Source organism: Triturus cristatus, chromosome 6, assembly GCF_964204655.1.
Source record: "Triturus cristatus chromosome 6, aTriCri1.1, whole genome shotgun sequence".
NCBI lineage: Eukaryota > Metazoa > Chordata > Amphibia > Caudata > Salamandridae > Triturus > Triturus cristatus.
The window spans coordinates 99,235,979-99,252,476 of NC_140589.1; the positions used below are offsets into that span (position 1 = coordinate 99,235,979).

Consider the following 16,498-nt stretch of genomic DNA (forward strand, 5'->3'; position numbering starts at 1 on the left):
AGAAAAAAATTAGAGTAAACACAGGACTGTCAGAAGTGGGATTTGAACCCACGCCTCCAGAGGAGACTGCGACCTGAACGCAGCGCCTTAGACCACTCGGCCATCCTGACTTGCTTTCCCAGCATCTTCCAGAGGCCAGACAGCCATGCAGGTGAGGTACTGAAAAGGAATGCCCTCAATTTATTTATCCTATTATATGCACTTCCAACAGATCTTTGAACAATCTGTACAGAGCAGGACCTATGGAGAACTCTTTAGAACTTTGAGGCAAACAAAGAGAAAGTGCTATTCACCAGCCACTTGAACGGCTCAAAGCTGCTTTGAAATTGAGACAATAGCCACCTCTTGGCTGGCTAAAGCAATTTCAACAAGGGATCTCAAAGTCACAACATAGGGTGGAGTATGCAAATTTAAGCAGCCCCTGATCAAAGCCCTGAGGAGATTGCTGTAAGTGTGCTGGAGTCCAGTTGTCTACCAGATGAATGGCATTCTTCCAAATTTGCAGGGCCCGTCTGGCCAGGGCATACAAGAGCATGACTCTTCCAGATGACCTCTTACATGGGTCCTATGCTCATTTGGTAAGGATTGCGCTTTGTCAGCAAGACGTTATAGAACCTAAATATATGAGAAACCCCATCTCTCTTGACAAGAGGAGAACGGAATAACGTGCCAGGTGAAGACCAACAGATGCAACTTCCATCAGATGTTAACCTGATAAAGGAGATTAAATCTCCAAAAGGCATGTCAGAAGTGGGATTCGAACCCACGCCTCCAAAGGAGACTGTGGCCTAAACACAGCACCTTAGACCTCTCGGCCACCCTGACAGTATAGGCTTTTAAGAAATGAATAAAAGTTACTCAGAAACGTCTACCTCCATGCAAGCCTGAAATAATTTAAACCTTCAAACACAAGGTGCAACTTTATGCACAGGACAATAAACACAGAAGAACACATACGAAAGCACTTTATTTCACAGGTATACAGTTTTCATGCTTTTAGAACACCACATACCTCTCACCAGCTATTTAGGGTCCTGTATCCGACTCACAACATTTCCTTGCCTGCGACCTCTCTCTCTACACAAACAACTACAGCACAGGAAGTAGGAAGGCAATAGGTGGGGCAGTTTATGCAAATTTATGCTGCCAATGTGCCTTGCAGATACATGCAGGATTTCTAGATCCTTGCTGGATACAAGAGAGTAGGCCTTGTTCCAGATAAACTATCCCTAGCAGGGAAAGTCTGAGCACAGGCACTCTTTTGCTCTTTAGCCCCTGGCCTGGGACTCACCCTCACTTGCTGAGGCATGAAATTCTGCATACCAACTTTGCACAGAAGGTATGTTTGTGGTTGTTTGGGGATGGGTGGGAGGTCAAGAGCAGGGAAAAGCAGGTCTCCTTCACTACTAGACTCCTCTTCTATGCCTCCCTGCCGTTCACTCACTCTGTCTTTGTTTCATTCTCTCCTTCCACAACACTCCTTCTCACTCACTCGCTCTATCACTTGTATTTTTGCCCTTGCTCTGCATTCTATAGTGGAAACATCTCTTGAATGAAGCATCTGAAAATGACGTGACATAAAATTTAAAACCTCCTTATTGGAAACCTAAAACATCACAATACTTAATGTAACCCATTTCTTTCATAAAAAAGATTTTTAAAGTACCCCACAAAACAAATATAAAACACCACGAGTGCTAGAAGAATATTACATTAACGTTAAAGATAGAATAGGGCAAATGCATTTGCAGTTGAAACTGAAGTTTGGTACTTATTCAGATATTATTTACATTGCCAATTTTTAGCTGAGATTCTAAAGGAACTGAGAGAGAAAATGGAATTCAAGTTTTGTCAGAAGTGGGATTCGAACCCACGCCTCCAGGAGAGACTGCGGCCTTAACGCAGCGCCTTAGACCACTCGGCCATCCTGACCCCATGCTGCTTTTTCATCTAAAGGGTGAGAAAGATATTAGGAACCAAAAAATGCACAGAGCTGAGGCCAATAGTGGCTAGAGCAAGAAAAAAACTCACTGCACTCTTCCAAGAAGACAATCCTATAAGCCACTGCGAGGGAAATGATCATATTTCTCAAGAAAATAATTAGAGTAAACACAGGACTGTCAGAAGTGGGATTTGAACCCACGCCTCCAGAAGAGACTGCGACCTGAACGCAGCGCCTTAGACCACTCGGCCATCCTGACTTGCTTTCCCAGCATCTTCCAGAGGCCAGACAGCCATGCAGGTGAGGTACTGAAAAGGAATGCCCTCAATTTATTTATCCTATTATATGCACTTCCAACAGATCTTTGAACAATCTGTACAGAGCAGGACCTATGGAGAACTCTTTAGAACTTTGAGGCGAACAAAGAGAAAGTGCTATTCACCAGCCACTTGAACGGCTCAAAGCTGCTTTGAAATTGAGACAATAGCCACCTCTTGGCTGGCTAAAGCAATTTCAACAAGGGATCTCAAAGTCACAACATAGGGTGGAGTATGCAAATTTAAGCAGCCCCTGATCAAAGCCCTAAGGAAATTGCTGTAAGTGTGCTGGAGTCCAGTTGTCTACCAGATGCATGGCATTCTTCCAAATTTGCAGGGCCCGTCTGGCCAGTGCATACAAGAGCATGACTATTCCAGATGACCTCTTACATGGGTCCTATGCTCATTTGGTAAGGATTGCGCTTTGTCAGCAAGACGTTATAGAACCTAAATATATGAGAAACCCCATCTCTCTTGACAAGAGGAGAACGGAATAACGTGCGAAGTGAAGACCAACAGATGCAACTTCCATCAGATGTTAACCTGATAAAGGAGATTAAATCTCCAAAAGGCATGTCAGAAGTGGGATTCGAACCCACTCCTCCAAAGGAGACTGTGGCCTAAACACAGCGCCTTAGACCTCTCGGCCATCCTGACAGTATAGGATTTTAAGAAATGAATAAAAGTTACTCAGAAACGTCTACCTCCATGCAAGCCTGAAATAATTTAAACCTTCAAACACAAGGTGCAACTTTATGCACAGGACAATAAACACAGAAGAACACATACGAAAGCACTTTATCTCACAGGTATACAGTTTTCATGCTTTTAGAACACCACATACCTCTCACCAGCTATTTAGGGTCCTGTATCCGACTCACAACATTTCCTTGCCCGCGACCTCTCTCTCTACACAAACAACTACAGCACAGGAAGTAGGAAGGCAATAGGTGGGGCAGTTTAATCAAATTTATGCTGCCAATGTGCCTTGCAGATTCATGCAGGATTTCTAGATCCTTGCTGGATACAAGAGAGTAGGCCTTGTTCCAGATAAACTATCCCTAGCAGGGAAAGTCTGAGCACAGGCACTCTTTTGCTCTTTAGCCCCTGGCCTGGGATTCACCCTCACTTGCTGAGGCGTGAAATTCTGCATACCAACTTTGCACAGAAGGTATGTTTGTGGTTGTTTGGGGATGGGTGGGAGGTCAAGAGCAGGGAAAAGCAGGTCTCCTTCACTACTAGACTCCTCTTCTATGCCTCCCTGCCATTCACTCACTCTGTCTTTGTTTCATTCTCTCCTTCCACAACACTCCTTCTCACTCACTCGCTCTATCACTTGTATTTTTGCCCTTGCTCTGCATTCTATAGTGGAAACATCTCTTGAATGAAGCATCTGAAAATGACGTGACATAAAATTTAAAACCTCCTTATTGGAAACCTAAAACATCACAAGACTTAATGTAACCCATTTCTTTCATAAAAAAGATTTTTAAAGTACCCCACAAAAGAAATATAAAACACCACGAGTGCTAGAAGAATATTACATTAACGTTAAAGATAGAATAGGGCAAATGCATTTGCAGTTGAAACTGAAGTTTGGTACTTATTCAGATATTATTTACATTGCCAATTTTTAGCTGAGATTCTAAAGGAACTGAGAGAGAAAATGGAATTCAAGTTTTGTCAGAAGTGGGATTTGAACCAACGCCTCCAGGAGAGACTGCGGCCTTAACGCAGCGCCTTAGACCACTCGGCCATCCTGACCCCATGCTGCTTTTTCATCTAAAGGGTGAGAAAGATATTAGGAACCAAAAAATGCACAGAGCTTAGGCCAATAGTGGCTAGAGCAAGAAAAAAACTCACTGCACTCTTCCAAGAAGACAATCCTATAAGCCACTGCGAGGGAAATGATCATATTTCTCAAGAAAATAATTAGAGTAAACACAGGACTGTCAGAAGTGGGATTTGAAACCACGCCTCCAGAGGAGACTGCGACCTGAACGCAGCGCCTTAGACCACTCAGCCATCCTGACTTGCTTTCCCAGCATCTTCCAGAGGCCAGACAGCCATGCAGGTGAGGTACTGAAAAGGAATGCCCTCAATTTATTTATCCTATTATATGCACTTCCAACAGATCTTTCAACAATCTGTACAGAGCAGGACCTATGGAAAACTCTTTAGAACTTTGAGGCGAACAAAGAGAAAGTGCTATTTACCAGCCACTTGAACGGCTGAAATCTGCTTTGAAATTGAGACAATAGCCACCTCTTGGCTGGCTAAAGCAATTTCAACAAGGGATCTCAAAGTCACAACATAGGGTGGAGTATGCAAATTTAAGCAGCCCCTGATCAAAGCCCTGAGGAAATTGCTGTAAGTGTGCTGGAGTCCAGTTGTCTACCAGATGAATGGCATTCTTCCAAATTTGCAGGGCCGTCTGGCCAGGGCATACAAGAGCATGACTCTTCCAGATGACCTCTTACATGGGTCCTATGCTCATTTGGTAAGGATTGCGCTTTGTCAGCAAGACGTTATAGAACCTAAATATATGAGAAACCCCATCTCTCTTGACAAGAGGAGAACGGAATAACGTGCAAGTGAAGGCCAACAGATGCAACTTCCATCAGATGTTAACCTGATAAAGGAGATTAAATCTCCAAAAGGCAAGACAGAAGTGGGATTCGAACCCACGCCTCCAAAGGAGACTGTGGCCTAAACACAGCACCTTAGACCTCTCAGCCATCCTGACAGTATAGGCTTTTAAGAAATGAATAAAAGTTACTCAGAAACGTCTACCTCCATGCAAGCCTGAAATAATTTAAACCTTCAAACACAAGGTGCAACTTTATGCACAGGACAATAAACACAGAAGAACACATACGAAAGCACTTTATTTCACAGGTATACAGTTTTCATGCTTTTAGAACACCACATACCTCTCACCAGCTATTTAGGGTCCTGTATCCGACTCACAACATTTCCTTGCCTGCGACCTCTCTCTCTACACAAACAACTACAGCACAGGAAGTAGGAAGGCAATAGGTGGGGCAGTTTATGCAAATTTATGCTGCCAATGTGCCTTGCAGATTCATGCAGGATTTCTAGATCCTTGCTGGATACAAGAGAGTAGGCCTTGTTCCAGATAAACTATCCCTAGCAGGGAAAGTCTGAGCACAGGCACTCTTTTGCTCTTTAGCCCCTGGCCTGGGACTCACCCTCACTTGCTGAGGTGTGGTAAATAATTTAATTACCGGTACTTAATTTGATGCGGAAAATCTATAATAATAGCTCAGTAAAATAAGAGGCAGAATCCGTGGTATTAGAGGTTCGGAACGGGCTTTATTCCAAAATCAATTCGAATTGATGGACTCCATATTCCATCACCACGAAGGTTCAGGAAGTGAAGGACCAACTTTATTGACAAGTAATCATTTTTATACAATAGGCATTACAGTGAAACAGATGCAGGAGGCGTAACAGTTGATAACAAAGATAAAACATACATGCGTAACTAAAATGGGTGTAACTGGGCGTAACTTAAAGAACGTCATCAGGTATGATGTCACAATAGGGTGGTTCCACGAAAGAATTTCGCAATGTCAGCAGAAATACTCGGCAGAGATGCGCGCGCAGCAGCATGACGTGTGATTGACGTGCAACTAGGGGGTGAAGGGGACTTGACATTTAGCTCTACATGTGGAGACAGAAGTCTGGGGGGTCAAGTCAACCTAATCCCAAATCATATCTAACATCCTATGTTTAAAGAACTATGTTATCCAAAAAGAAAGGTCTTTCGAACAAAATCTATTCTATACTGACTGTGAGTGCGTGTACAAGCGTCTAAGTGTCTACACTAGATGCGAGGGCAGAAATCTTCCATAGTAACAGGGCTATGAATTACTTGCATAAAGACAGAGAAGCCGGGCCCTTTGCTCGGTAGCTGGAAGAATGTTTACTTAAACTACTAGACAGGAATGCATTGGATAGGGAGCGGAGCAGATAATCTCGAAGGTGAAATACAGTTTTTGGCAGGCAACAGGCTGGAGTCAGGCACCGTTAGCCGCGCAGGGTATAGGACAAAGTTCATGGATACAGATGCAAGCTCAGGCTGGAGCTTTCAGAGACAGAAGGCAGGAAAAGGCTTAATGGCAGAATCAGGGCCTACTCGCCTGGACTGAAAAATGGTATAAATGAACCATATAAAGCCGGTGGCCTTTCATACTTAGAAATAGAGTATCCGGCCCATTCATGGCGGATCTGAAAGAGGACATGTTGACGGTGGACGCACAAGTGTTTGCGTCTTCATAACTGGAACTGGAGGGAACATACATGTACTTGTGATTTATACATGAAACCGTTGGGGTCCAAGATAGGGGACATAACTGATCATAAAAATCCATATTTCCACATTCCCTCCTTGTCCCCTACTTGCCCTTAAGAGATATCAATCTTCATCAATCCGTTGATCTGTTCGTATAGCATCATTTGTTCTTCTTTTTTCTTCTGGGATGAATGAAATCTTGGTGGTGGAATACACGATGTGGCACACAGACCACAAATCGCTGGTCCACATTGTAGGCATAAGCAGCAACTGAATAGTATGAGAAAACCAATACCTAGGAAGGATAGGACCCTCCATCCAAAGGTAGATAATACACTCCAAAACCAACCGGACCAAGTCCAGGTGCCTGGATTCTGGTGTATCTGGCTTACAATCTTATGAAGGCGAGTTATGGCTTTATATACAGATGGCGAATTTTCTGGTATGAAAATGCAACAGCTAGATCCGATGACCCTACAAGCTCCGCCCCTATCGGCCAGGATGACGTCAAGGACAAGACGATTTTGAAGCACAACAATCCGCATAGCAGACTGCTCTTCTGTTAAATTGCCTAAGGCGGAAATAGTTTCGTTCACTACTGCTTCAAGGGTTCTGGTTAATCTACGTATCAGCTTACTATTGGTAACTGTACCTATATAGGGAAAAAGACCTTTATTGAAATCTGTGTATTTTTCCCATGCTGTCTCAGTGTAATCGACTATTGGGAGATCTCTCCGTTCTCTATTGTGTACTAAATGAGTATTTCTATGATAATCAGGAGGAGCTAGGAAAACAGGTGGCAAAAAGAATCCGATGTAGCAGGTACCATCCCAATCTAGAGGCAAACGTATATATGCAGTCTGACCACATACGAAGTAGGAATGGCGAGAAGCTCTAAATGTAGACTTGCCTTGATCACTGAATTCTATTACAGTGGTGCATCTACTATGGCCCATATGTATGGAACCATTCTTTCTTACACATAATTCACCTTTAACTGGAAATACTGACATAGCGGGCAAAATTGGTGCAGCTTCAGATTCAACATTCAGGATCATGAGATTAAGCGTGAAATTCCCTAATCCATATACTTCATTTTCTAGATCAGTTCCTGTTCTTTTGGGAAGTCCCTTCTTGTCAGGGTAGCAGACTTTGAGTAAAACTAAGTTCAGGTTTCCCCATACCCAGTTGTCTTGATAAACTGCAGAATTCGAATCTAGGGAATTAATTAAACTAAACCATGCTCCACAGGAGCCATTGTGTGTGAACGGGTATGGAAAGAGAGGCAGAATTCCCTTATAATTCTGATAGGGAGGGAGTCGGCCACATATCCAACAATTTGTAGCATTGCTAGCCTGATGGGAATGATGTAACATACTAATGAAAGTGTTATTGCGCAGCGCAAATCTATAGGACAACTCATGCGGCGGTAATTCACTAAAAGAATGTTCAGCAGTAACATTGTAAACATGTTTAGAAATAGGATAATATATGTGCAACAATATACTTGCAGCGATTATTAAAAGACTTAAGAAAAACAAAATTAATAACGTCACTGTGCAATGACTACGCAGTGATTTACAGTACGCATGTTGTTTCATTTGCTTCTTTCGGTGTCTTTCTCTATTCAGGTCTAGGGAATACATGTCAGAGACAAATTCGACCGATTCACCTTGGAGAGGACTTAAACAATCAAATTGTCTGACTTGTTAGACCTTAGTTTTAGTTTATATTGTTCCTGATTACTCAGTTCAACCAAAGGAAGCTTTGAGTCAATCGGTGAAGACACGCGAGGTGTATCGTTTACATCTGATTGTAATCCATGAAATTTCTTGATATGACTTGAATGTATCCAGCCTTTGCGACCTTCGATCTTCACGGCTGTCCTCGTGGTGAGCAGTACTAGTTGAGGCGATTTCCACCTAGGATCCAGCTGAGACTTCCGGTCAAAGTTCCTCACTAACACCAGGTCCCCGGGAACTACGTCATGGGGTTTCACCTCGGTGTTGTCGGGAAAGGCTGCAGCTACCTGTGAACGACAAGATTGTAGTGCAGACATCAAGGAAGCCAGGTAATCTGTCAGCATATTACAGTCAACATCAGTTATTTTGCGTGGTATAGGCGTCCCCCACATATTTGGTGGTCTGCCAAAGACCACCTCATAAGGGGATAGCCCTGTTCGAGAGTGCGCTACCATTCTCATGTAAAAGAGTGCAACTGGTAAGGCTACTACCCAGTCGACACCTTTCTCTCTACATATTTTGGCCAATCTAATTTTCAGAGTTTGATTATGTCGTTCCACGAGACCTGCTGCCTCGGGGTGTCGGACACAGTGAAATTTCCACTGATAGCCTAACAAAAGTGAAACGTGTTTCATTAGTTCGGATGAGAACGGCTGGCCGTTATCTGAGTAGACAACACGTGGTAAACCGTACCGTGGGAAGAATTCTCGAACTAACTGTTTGGCAGTAGTCGGGGCAGTGTAATCTGAAACCGGGTATGCCTCTGTCCAACGGGAAAGAGCACAGACAACTACAAGAACATATTTGAATCCTCGACATCGTTCCATCTGGATATAATCCATCTGGAGGACTTCAAAAGGGTGATCAGGAGGCTGAAATCCACCCTGTTCTACGGGAATGCTTTTACCTGGGTTAAACTGACAACAGATCATACAGGTACGAACTTTTTGTTTAGCTGCGGCTCATAAATGTTTGTTGAACCAAATGTGTTGAATGCTGTCTAGCATAGCTTTTTCTCCTAGGTGCGCTGGACTATGTACAGTATTAATGATAACTTGGACCATTGAATCAGGAAGGAACCACACAGATTTTTCCTTCGTCATCCATCCTTGATCCGTTTGGATCCCTCCTAATTCAGTCCATTTCTTTATTTCATCTGGTGTAGCATGTGTCTGTATGTCAATTACGTCAAGAGCGGGATCCTTAACCGTCATGCAATATGTTGGTGTCGGAACTATTGTCTTTGTCATGTCAGATGTTTGAGTTTGAGCAGTCTGTTTAGCTGTTCTGTCAGCTAGATCATTGCCTTGGGAAATGATATCAGTAACTTTCGTATGAGCTTTACATTTCATAATTGATATTGCAGTGGGTAGATGTATTGCATCTAATAAGGCATGAATGAGGGGTCCGTGCTGAATGTGGGCACCGTGAGAAGTTAAATAACCTCTCTCGCCACAGCACGCCGAAGTCATGTACAACTCCGAATGCATAACGTGAATCAGTGTATATGTTGACTTTTTTACTTGTGGCTTGAATACAGGCTTGTGTCAGAGCGATAAGCTCTGCTGCTTGAGCTGACAAGGTATTTATGCAATTTGTTTCAATGATTTCAGTGTCTGTTGTGACTGCATACGCAGCCACTAGCTCTCCTGTACTTGTTCTCATACATGACCCATCTACATACAATGTCAGGTCTGGATCTGACAATGGGACGTCTGTTAAGTCTTGTCTGGGTTTCGTCGTGATAGTGATAACTTCAATACAATCATGTGCTAGTGGGTCTGTTCCGTTTACTGGTAACAGTGTGGCAGGATTCAATGTACTACAACGTCTGATTTCTATGTGTGGTTGAAACAATGTTAACTCGTAACCGGTGAGTCTTGCTATAGTCAAGTGTTGTGTTTGTGTGCGGTTCAAGAGAACCTCTACTGCATGTGGTACTTGTACTGTCAATTGGTGTCCTAGTACTATGGCATCGCTTTGTCTGATTGCTAAAGCTGTTGCTGCCACTGATTTCAGGCACGCAGGCAGAGCCTGAGCTACGGGATCTAATGTACTAGAAAAATAAGCACATGGTTTGTGTGATCCTGCTTGTTCCTGTGTGAGTACTGACAAGGCAGTACCTTCGCGTTCTGTAACAAAGAGTGTAAACTGTTTATTGTAACATGGTGTTGCTAAAACAGGTGCTTGACATAAAGCTTTCTTTAGGCTTTCAAAAGCTTGTGTATGTTCCTGAGTCCAAGGGAGAACAGTCGATGTGGCTGCCTCCTGCGTTGTCAACTGAATGAGTGGTTTTGCTAGAAATGCATACTGAGGCATCCACTGCCCACAATATGAAGTGAGGCCTATGAAAGCCCGCACCTCCTTTTGTGTCTTGGGTATTGGCATGTTAGCAATTAACTGGATGCGATCTGGTGTAAGCTGCCTTCCCTCCTTGGACAGCGAGTGCCCAAGGTAAACAACTCGCTGGACACAGAATTGTAGCTTAGAAGGGGACACCTTGTGCCCCTTTTCGGCCAAAAATTGTAAAACCGTCAGTGAGGCTTTTTCACATTCAGGTTCGCTTCTAGCGGTGATCAGCAGATCATCGACATATTGAAGCAGGGCAGTGTTGACTGGCATGTGGATACTGTCAAGTTCTCGTTTCAGTGCTTGGCTATAGATGCTGGGGCTTTCTGTGAATCCTTGAGGTGCGCGTGTGAATTTAAAGCTTCGTCCATTTAAACTAAATCCGAACAAGTATTGGCTTTCCGGATCTATTGGGACGCTGAAAAAGGCATTCTTGAGATCAATTACAGTAAAGAATGTTGCTTCGGAATCAATGGCTGTCAGTAATGAAGAAATGTCTGGGACTACGGGGTATTGTGGTACAATGCATTTATTTAATTCGCGCAGATCAATAACCAATCGATATACTGGCGGGGCTGTTGGATCAGTTCGTTTAAGAATCGGAATTATCGGTGAATTACATACATTGGAGTCGGTTTCCACAACCACTCCTTGGGTAATAAGCTCGTCAATGATTTGCAGTATAGCCACTACAGCATCTGAGGGTAACTTGTATTGTCGCATTCGTGGTAGTACCACTCCTGCCTTTAGTGTGACTCGATATGGTGTAATGTTCATGCAACCAACATCTGTAGGGCCTTGTGCCCATAAATGTGTGGGTAAAGTCTGCAGTCGGTCATCCATGTCTCAGGACACATAGTGCCCTTTGAAATCACGTAAAAACAATCTTACTCCTTCCGGAGAACAACATATTATAGCTCCTAGAGCTTTCAACGTTTTTATACCTAACAGATTTTCTGGACATGATTTAGTAAGCAATAAATCTGTAGTTCGTGTCAAGGGGCCAATCGTAAGTGGAAGAGGCTGTGATAGTTCGTTAATGATAGGTTTTCCTGAAAAGCCAAGGGAAATATTCTGTGAGCCTGAGAGGGGTGCCCCTGGAACTTCACTACGTTTTATGGTTGTTCGGCTTGCCCCTGTATCAAGTAAAAATTTTCTATCTTGGCCTAATAGTTCACTGTGTACATAAGGTCCTTCTTGATCTACAGGGACCTCGATAAGGGGTAAGCCAACTTCCCTCTCTAGGCTGTTTCATGAGTATCGTTGATAATCAGGATAGTCATACTGTGCGGTCTGGTACATCTGTTGTGTCGTTGTTTGTGTGGCAGCAATAGGCTGCGGTGGTGGAGCTGGCATAGACTGTTGCGGAGCTGGCATGGACTGTGCATGCTGCGGGGCTCCTTGTTGGTTCTGATCCTGTCTAAGTGGTCGTGGTCTTTCTTTTGTGTTACCTATGGCGATATTATGTTTTAAAACTGGACAATCGTGTACATAATGTCCTGGCTGTTTACAATAGTTGCACGTCCCTTTCACAGGACCTGCTGAAACACTGGACTGTGTCATACCCTTTTTATGACCGTCAGCTGGAACTGTCTGGGAAACTAGCATTTTCATTTTCGTGTCTTTCATGCGTCTTTGTTCATGTTCTTGTTCCTCTCTAATTCTATTGTGATGGTACTGTAGCATTTGTAACATTTGTGACGGAGTGTTACCTTGCCAGGTACTCTCGAATTTCAATACTCTATTCTTAACTTGGGGCAAGGAATTTTCAACTAATTTTGTCACAAACAGATGTGGATACGATTCGCTACTTGCTTTTATTCCACTATTTATACCAAAACATTTTTCAAATCGGGAATAGAAATCACTAGTGTCTTCATCTGGTTTTTGTTTACAGGCTGAGATTGCACCCCAGTCTTCCTTTTTCGTAGTTAATAAACGTGGCAGTACCTGTACTAGTAAACCTGGTAGTGTTTTGGTCTTTTCCCCAAGCCCTGAACCTGGACCTCGAGCTTTTTCTTCGTTTTCTAATGCTGTCCAATCTATCTTCTGGTCTCCCACCTCCCAATCCTTTTCCTTTAGTTTTTCGTAAATGCCCGCAGGCATTAATACCTTCAATATTGTCATAATGTCGGGGTAGGTATATTCTCCCATGAGTAACATATCTTTAATTTCACGGTGGAAACCCGCTGGGTCTTTGTCATGACTGGGTACCACTTTCTTCATTTCTAATAGTTCTATTTTAGATATAGGTGTGTATACAAATACACGTTTAAACTGATTGTCCTCGCCTTTTATCGGGTGGACTTCGCGTAAGGGATTCTGTCTATCCATGTAATACGTCGTTCTTTCCTTGATGGGTAGTGAGACATGTTCGGGACATACAAAAAGAATGTACTGCTTTCTGGATTCTAGTATTTCTCTAATTAACTCAGTACCTGAACCTCTCCATTTATTCGTGAGTAATTCAGTCAATATATCAGGTAAGGGACCGGGATCGGAGTGTTGGCTTTTATATAATATAAGGAGTTGTTGAATCATATAGATACCAGCTAAACGCTATTCATCTGGGGTGAGGTTCAAAAACGTATGCGCTAGTGTATCATCACCATATTTTCCGGGACTATCAACCCAGTGAACGGCTGACCTGGCTAATTCTTGTTCGTCCATAGAATCGAGTATATGATAACCCCTTCGTTCTCGAAGTAATTTGTCAGCGGCTTGGAACGAATGTTCGGGGGACCTTATATTTATTATAGGAGTTTGGAATTTTCTGCTATTATCTGGACGTATCGGACGTATCGGATCAGTAAAGCATCTAGTATTATTGCAAGATCTTCCTCTACCTACATAGGCCATGGTTTCTACCTGTCCTGTGGGCAGTTCTAATTCTTCCTCCTCCTCGGTTTGTTCAGGCTCGTCTACTGCTAATCTTTCTTCGTGTATTCGTTCTACTTCCTTGCGGATCTTGCGGCTCATAGCTACTATACATGATCGTTTATCATGTCTCCCCTCTGATATATTCCGACTCCATGTGGTAAGAATTTGCATTTCTTCCGGATTTACCCCTGGTCGGTCTTGATTTCTGATCACACAGTTTATGAGGAAACGTAACAGTTCCCCCTGTATTTCCACTTTTTGGTACTCCATGGCTCTGTTAATACTCTCAGAATCTCGCCCTGACTGGACAAAGTGATATATATTTTCTAAATGTGTAGTCATTCCTGGTAGCCTCCCTAAATATATTGCAGCTCGTCGGATACGTAATGATGCCAGCAGCATTTCGTCCCCTTTTCCGGGCACAGGGTCATATCTACAATCTATTAGAAGTTCCTTGAGCGTGTCGGGAGTTACTAGTTTGGGCGTACGTTGGTGGGCTAATTCTTGAAAGGAAAGTTTATTTACTCTGGGTGGCGTGGAAAAAATGTTTGATGTACCTCCGGTAGCACCACCTGGGGTGCTGGGTGCGAAAGGATTTGTTGAACGTGATATAGCAACCATAGGTGTGGATACAGATGTAGAAACAGATGTGCTTGCCGGAACTTGTGTCGGAATTTGCTGTTGCGGAGGTACAGACGGAGGAGGGTCTTGGCGTTGAACCCCCTCGGCAGGCGGTCTATGTGGCGCAGTATTAGCGTACTCGGGAGCTGCGTCGTCTAAATAAGAGGAAAGAAAAACATCTTCTGCGGATCTGGGATGCCCTTTGGGATGTACTTTCATCGGAAACAATGGGGGTGGCAAGTCTTTTGGTATCTCCGGAGTAGCCTTAGGTAACCCTTCGGCCAGAAGAGGATACATACCATTCATAAGGGCATTTCTTTGTCTGTCTATTTGTTCTGATTTTACTCGAGTACCTTCTTCAATTAATAGATTTTGTCGAACTTTATTTGAATTCTCCTTACTTTTCTCTTCCTGTCTGAGCGCTTTTTCTGTACGTCTATATGATTCTTTACGCCATAATTCAATGGCATCTTTCTGTGACTGTCTAGCTTTCTTTTTCCATAATTCTTCCTCTACTTTCATGATGCAATCTGCATCCCAGGTCCCAGCTGCGGGCCACCTCTGACTTTCTGGTAATTCCTTGGTGTAGTCTACCCATAAATCAAGAAATAATATGGCGTCTAGGCCATGTTTATGATACATGAAGTACCCTGGAGTGTCCCTAGGAGGAATGGGAACAGCTTCTTCGAGTACCCCTTTTCTAGTTTTGATCTGTCTTAATTTCGAAAAGAGCGGCATATTGAGAACTGATCTGATACCTAATTTTGAACACGTTTAATACAACAAAACACAATAATGAACAGTCATTCACACCACAATATGCAGAACGTATTTAAAACATTTAACATTTTAACATTTAATGAACAACAATGATGGCCATTTAGGGAATTAATCACTAAGCATAATACTCGACACTAACTAGGTAATTCTGAATTATATACTAGACATACTTGATATACTGCTAAACAGTACAGATACACTGCTGAAACAGTGCAGACCGGATTTGTGTACCCAAACCCGTCTTGACCGGCACAAACTATGTGCACGTCAGAACGCCTCCCCGACAATGGTACTCACCGGGTAGCTCGGAACGGAAGGCCTCGGAACTGAACTGAACTGGACTTGAACCGGACTGGACTCGACTCGAAACTTCGGAACCTCGGAAACTGGTGGGCCTCTGTATACCTCGGATCTTGCTCTCTCAGCTAGGCTCTGGTCGGGATACTTCGCACTTCTCACCGCCTCGTCTGGGTGTTGATCGCAGCCTCAGTTACCCCCGCTCGGCAGGAGGGAGATACAGGAAATCCTGTGGGTACGCGTTGTTGTCCGTCCAGCTGTGGCAGGAGACCGGGCCTGCAACGCACCTCCGGCGCGTGAGATGAGAAAGTGTCCCTATTCGGGCGCCATATATGTGGTAAATAATTTAATTACCGGTACTTAATTTGATGCGGAAAATCTATAATAATAGCTCAGTAAAATAAGAGGCAGAATCCGTGGTATTAGAGGTTCGGAACGGGCTTTATTCCAAAATCAATTCGAATTGATGGACTCCATATTCCATCACCACGAAGGTTCAGGAAGTGAAGGACCAACTTTATTGACAAGTAATCATTTTTATACAATAGGCATTACAGTGAAACAGATGCAGGAGGCGTAACAGTTGATAACAAAGATAAAACATAAATGCGTAACTAAAATGGGTGTAACTGGGCGTAACTTAAAGAACGTCATCAGGTATGATGTCACAATAGGGTGGTTCCACGAAAGAATTTCGCAATGTCAGCAGAAATACTCGGCAGAGATGCGCGCGCAGCAGCATGACGTGTGATTGACGTGCAACTAGGGGGTGAAGGGGACTTGACATTTAGCTCTACATGTGGAGACAGAAGTCTGGGGGGTCAAGTCAACCTAATCCCAAATCATATCTAACATCCTATGTTTAAAGAACTATGTTATCCAAAAAGAAAGGTCTTTCGAACAAAATCTATTCTATACTGACTGTGAGTGCGTGTACAAGCGTCTAAGTGTCTACACTAGATGCGAGGGCAGAAATCTTCCATAGTAACAGGGCTATGAATTACTTGCATAAAGACAGAGAAGCCGGGCCCTTTGCTCGGTAGCTGGAAGAATCTTTACTTAAACTACTAGACAGGAATGCATTGGATAGGGAGCGGAGCAGATAATCTCGAAGGTGAAATACAGTTTTTGGCAGGCAACAGGCTGGAGTCAGGCACCGTTAGCCGCGCAGGGAATAGGACAAAGTTCATGGATACAGATGCAAGCTCAGGCTGGAGCTTTCAGAGACAGAAGGCAGGAAAAGGCTTAATGG

General features: G+C 43.4%; 5 non-coding genes across 5 annotated transcripts; all 5 read right to left on the reverse strand.

Moving 5' to 3' along the window:
* Positions 1-27: 27 nt before the first annotated feature.
* On the reverse strand, positions 28-110 carry TRNAL-CAG (transfer RNA leucine (anticodon CAG)). The gene has a single exon. It is a non-coding gene; the product is annotated as a tRNA-Leu (tRNA).
* A 632-nt stretch (positions 111-742) lies between these two features.
* On the reverse strand, positions 743-825 carry TRNAL-UAG (transfer RNA leucine (anticodon UAG)). The gene has a single exon. It is a non-coding gene; the product is annotated as a tRNA-Leu (tRNA).
* Positions 826-1,849: 1,024 nt separating this feature from the next.
* Positions 1,850-1,932, reverse strand: TRNAL-AAG (transfer RNA leucine (anticodon AAG)). Its single transcript has one exon. It is a non-coding gene; the product is annotated as a tRNA-Leu (tRNA).
* Positions 1,933-2,118: 186 nt separating this feature from the next.
* TRNAL-CAG (transfer RNA leucine (anticodon CAG)) lies at positions 2,119-2,201 on the reverse strand. The gene has a single exon. It is a non-coding gene; the product is annotated as a tRNA-Leu (tRNA).
* A 632-nt stretch (positions 2,202-2,833) lies between these two features.
* TRNAL-UAG (transfer RNA leucine (anticodon UAG)) lies at positions 2,834-2,916 on the reverse strand. Its single transcript has one exon. It is a non-coding gene; the product is annotated as a tRNA-Leu (tRNA).
* Positions 2,917-16,498: the final 13,582 nt, after the last annotated feature.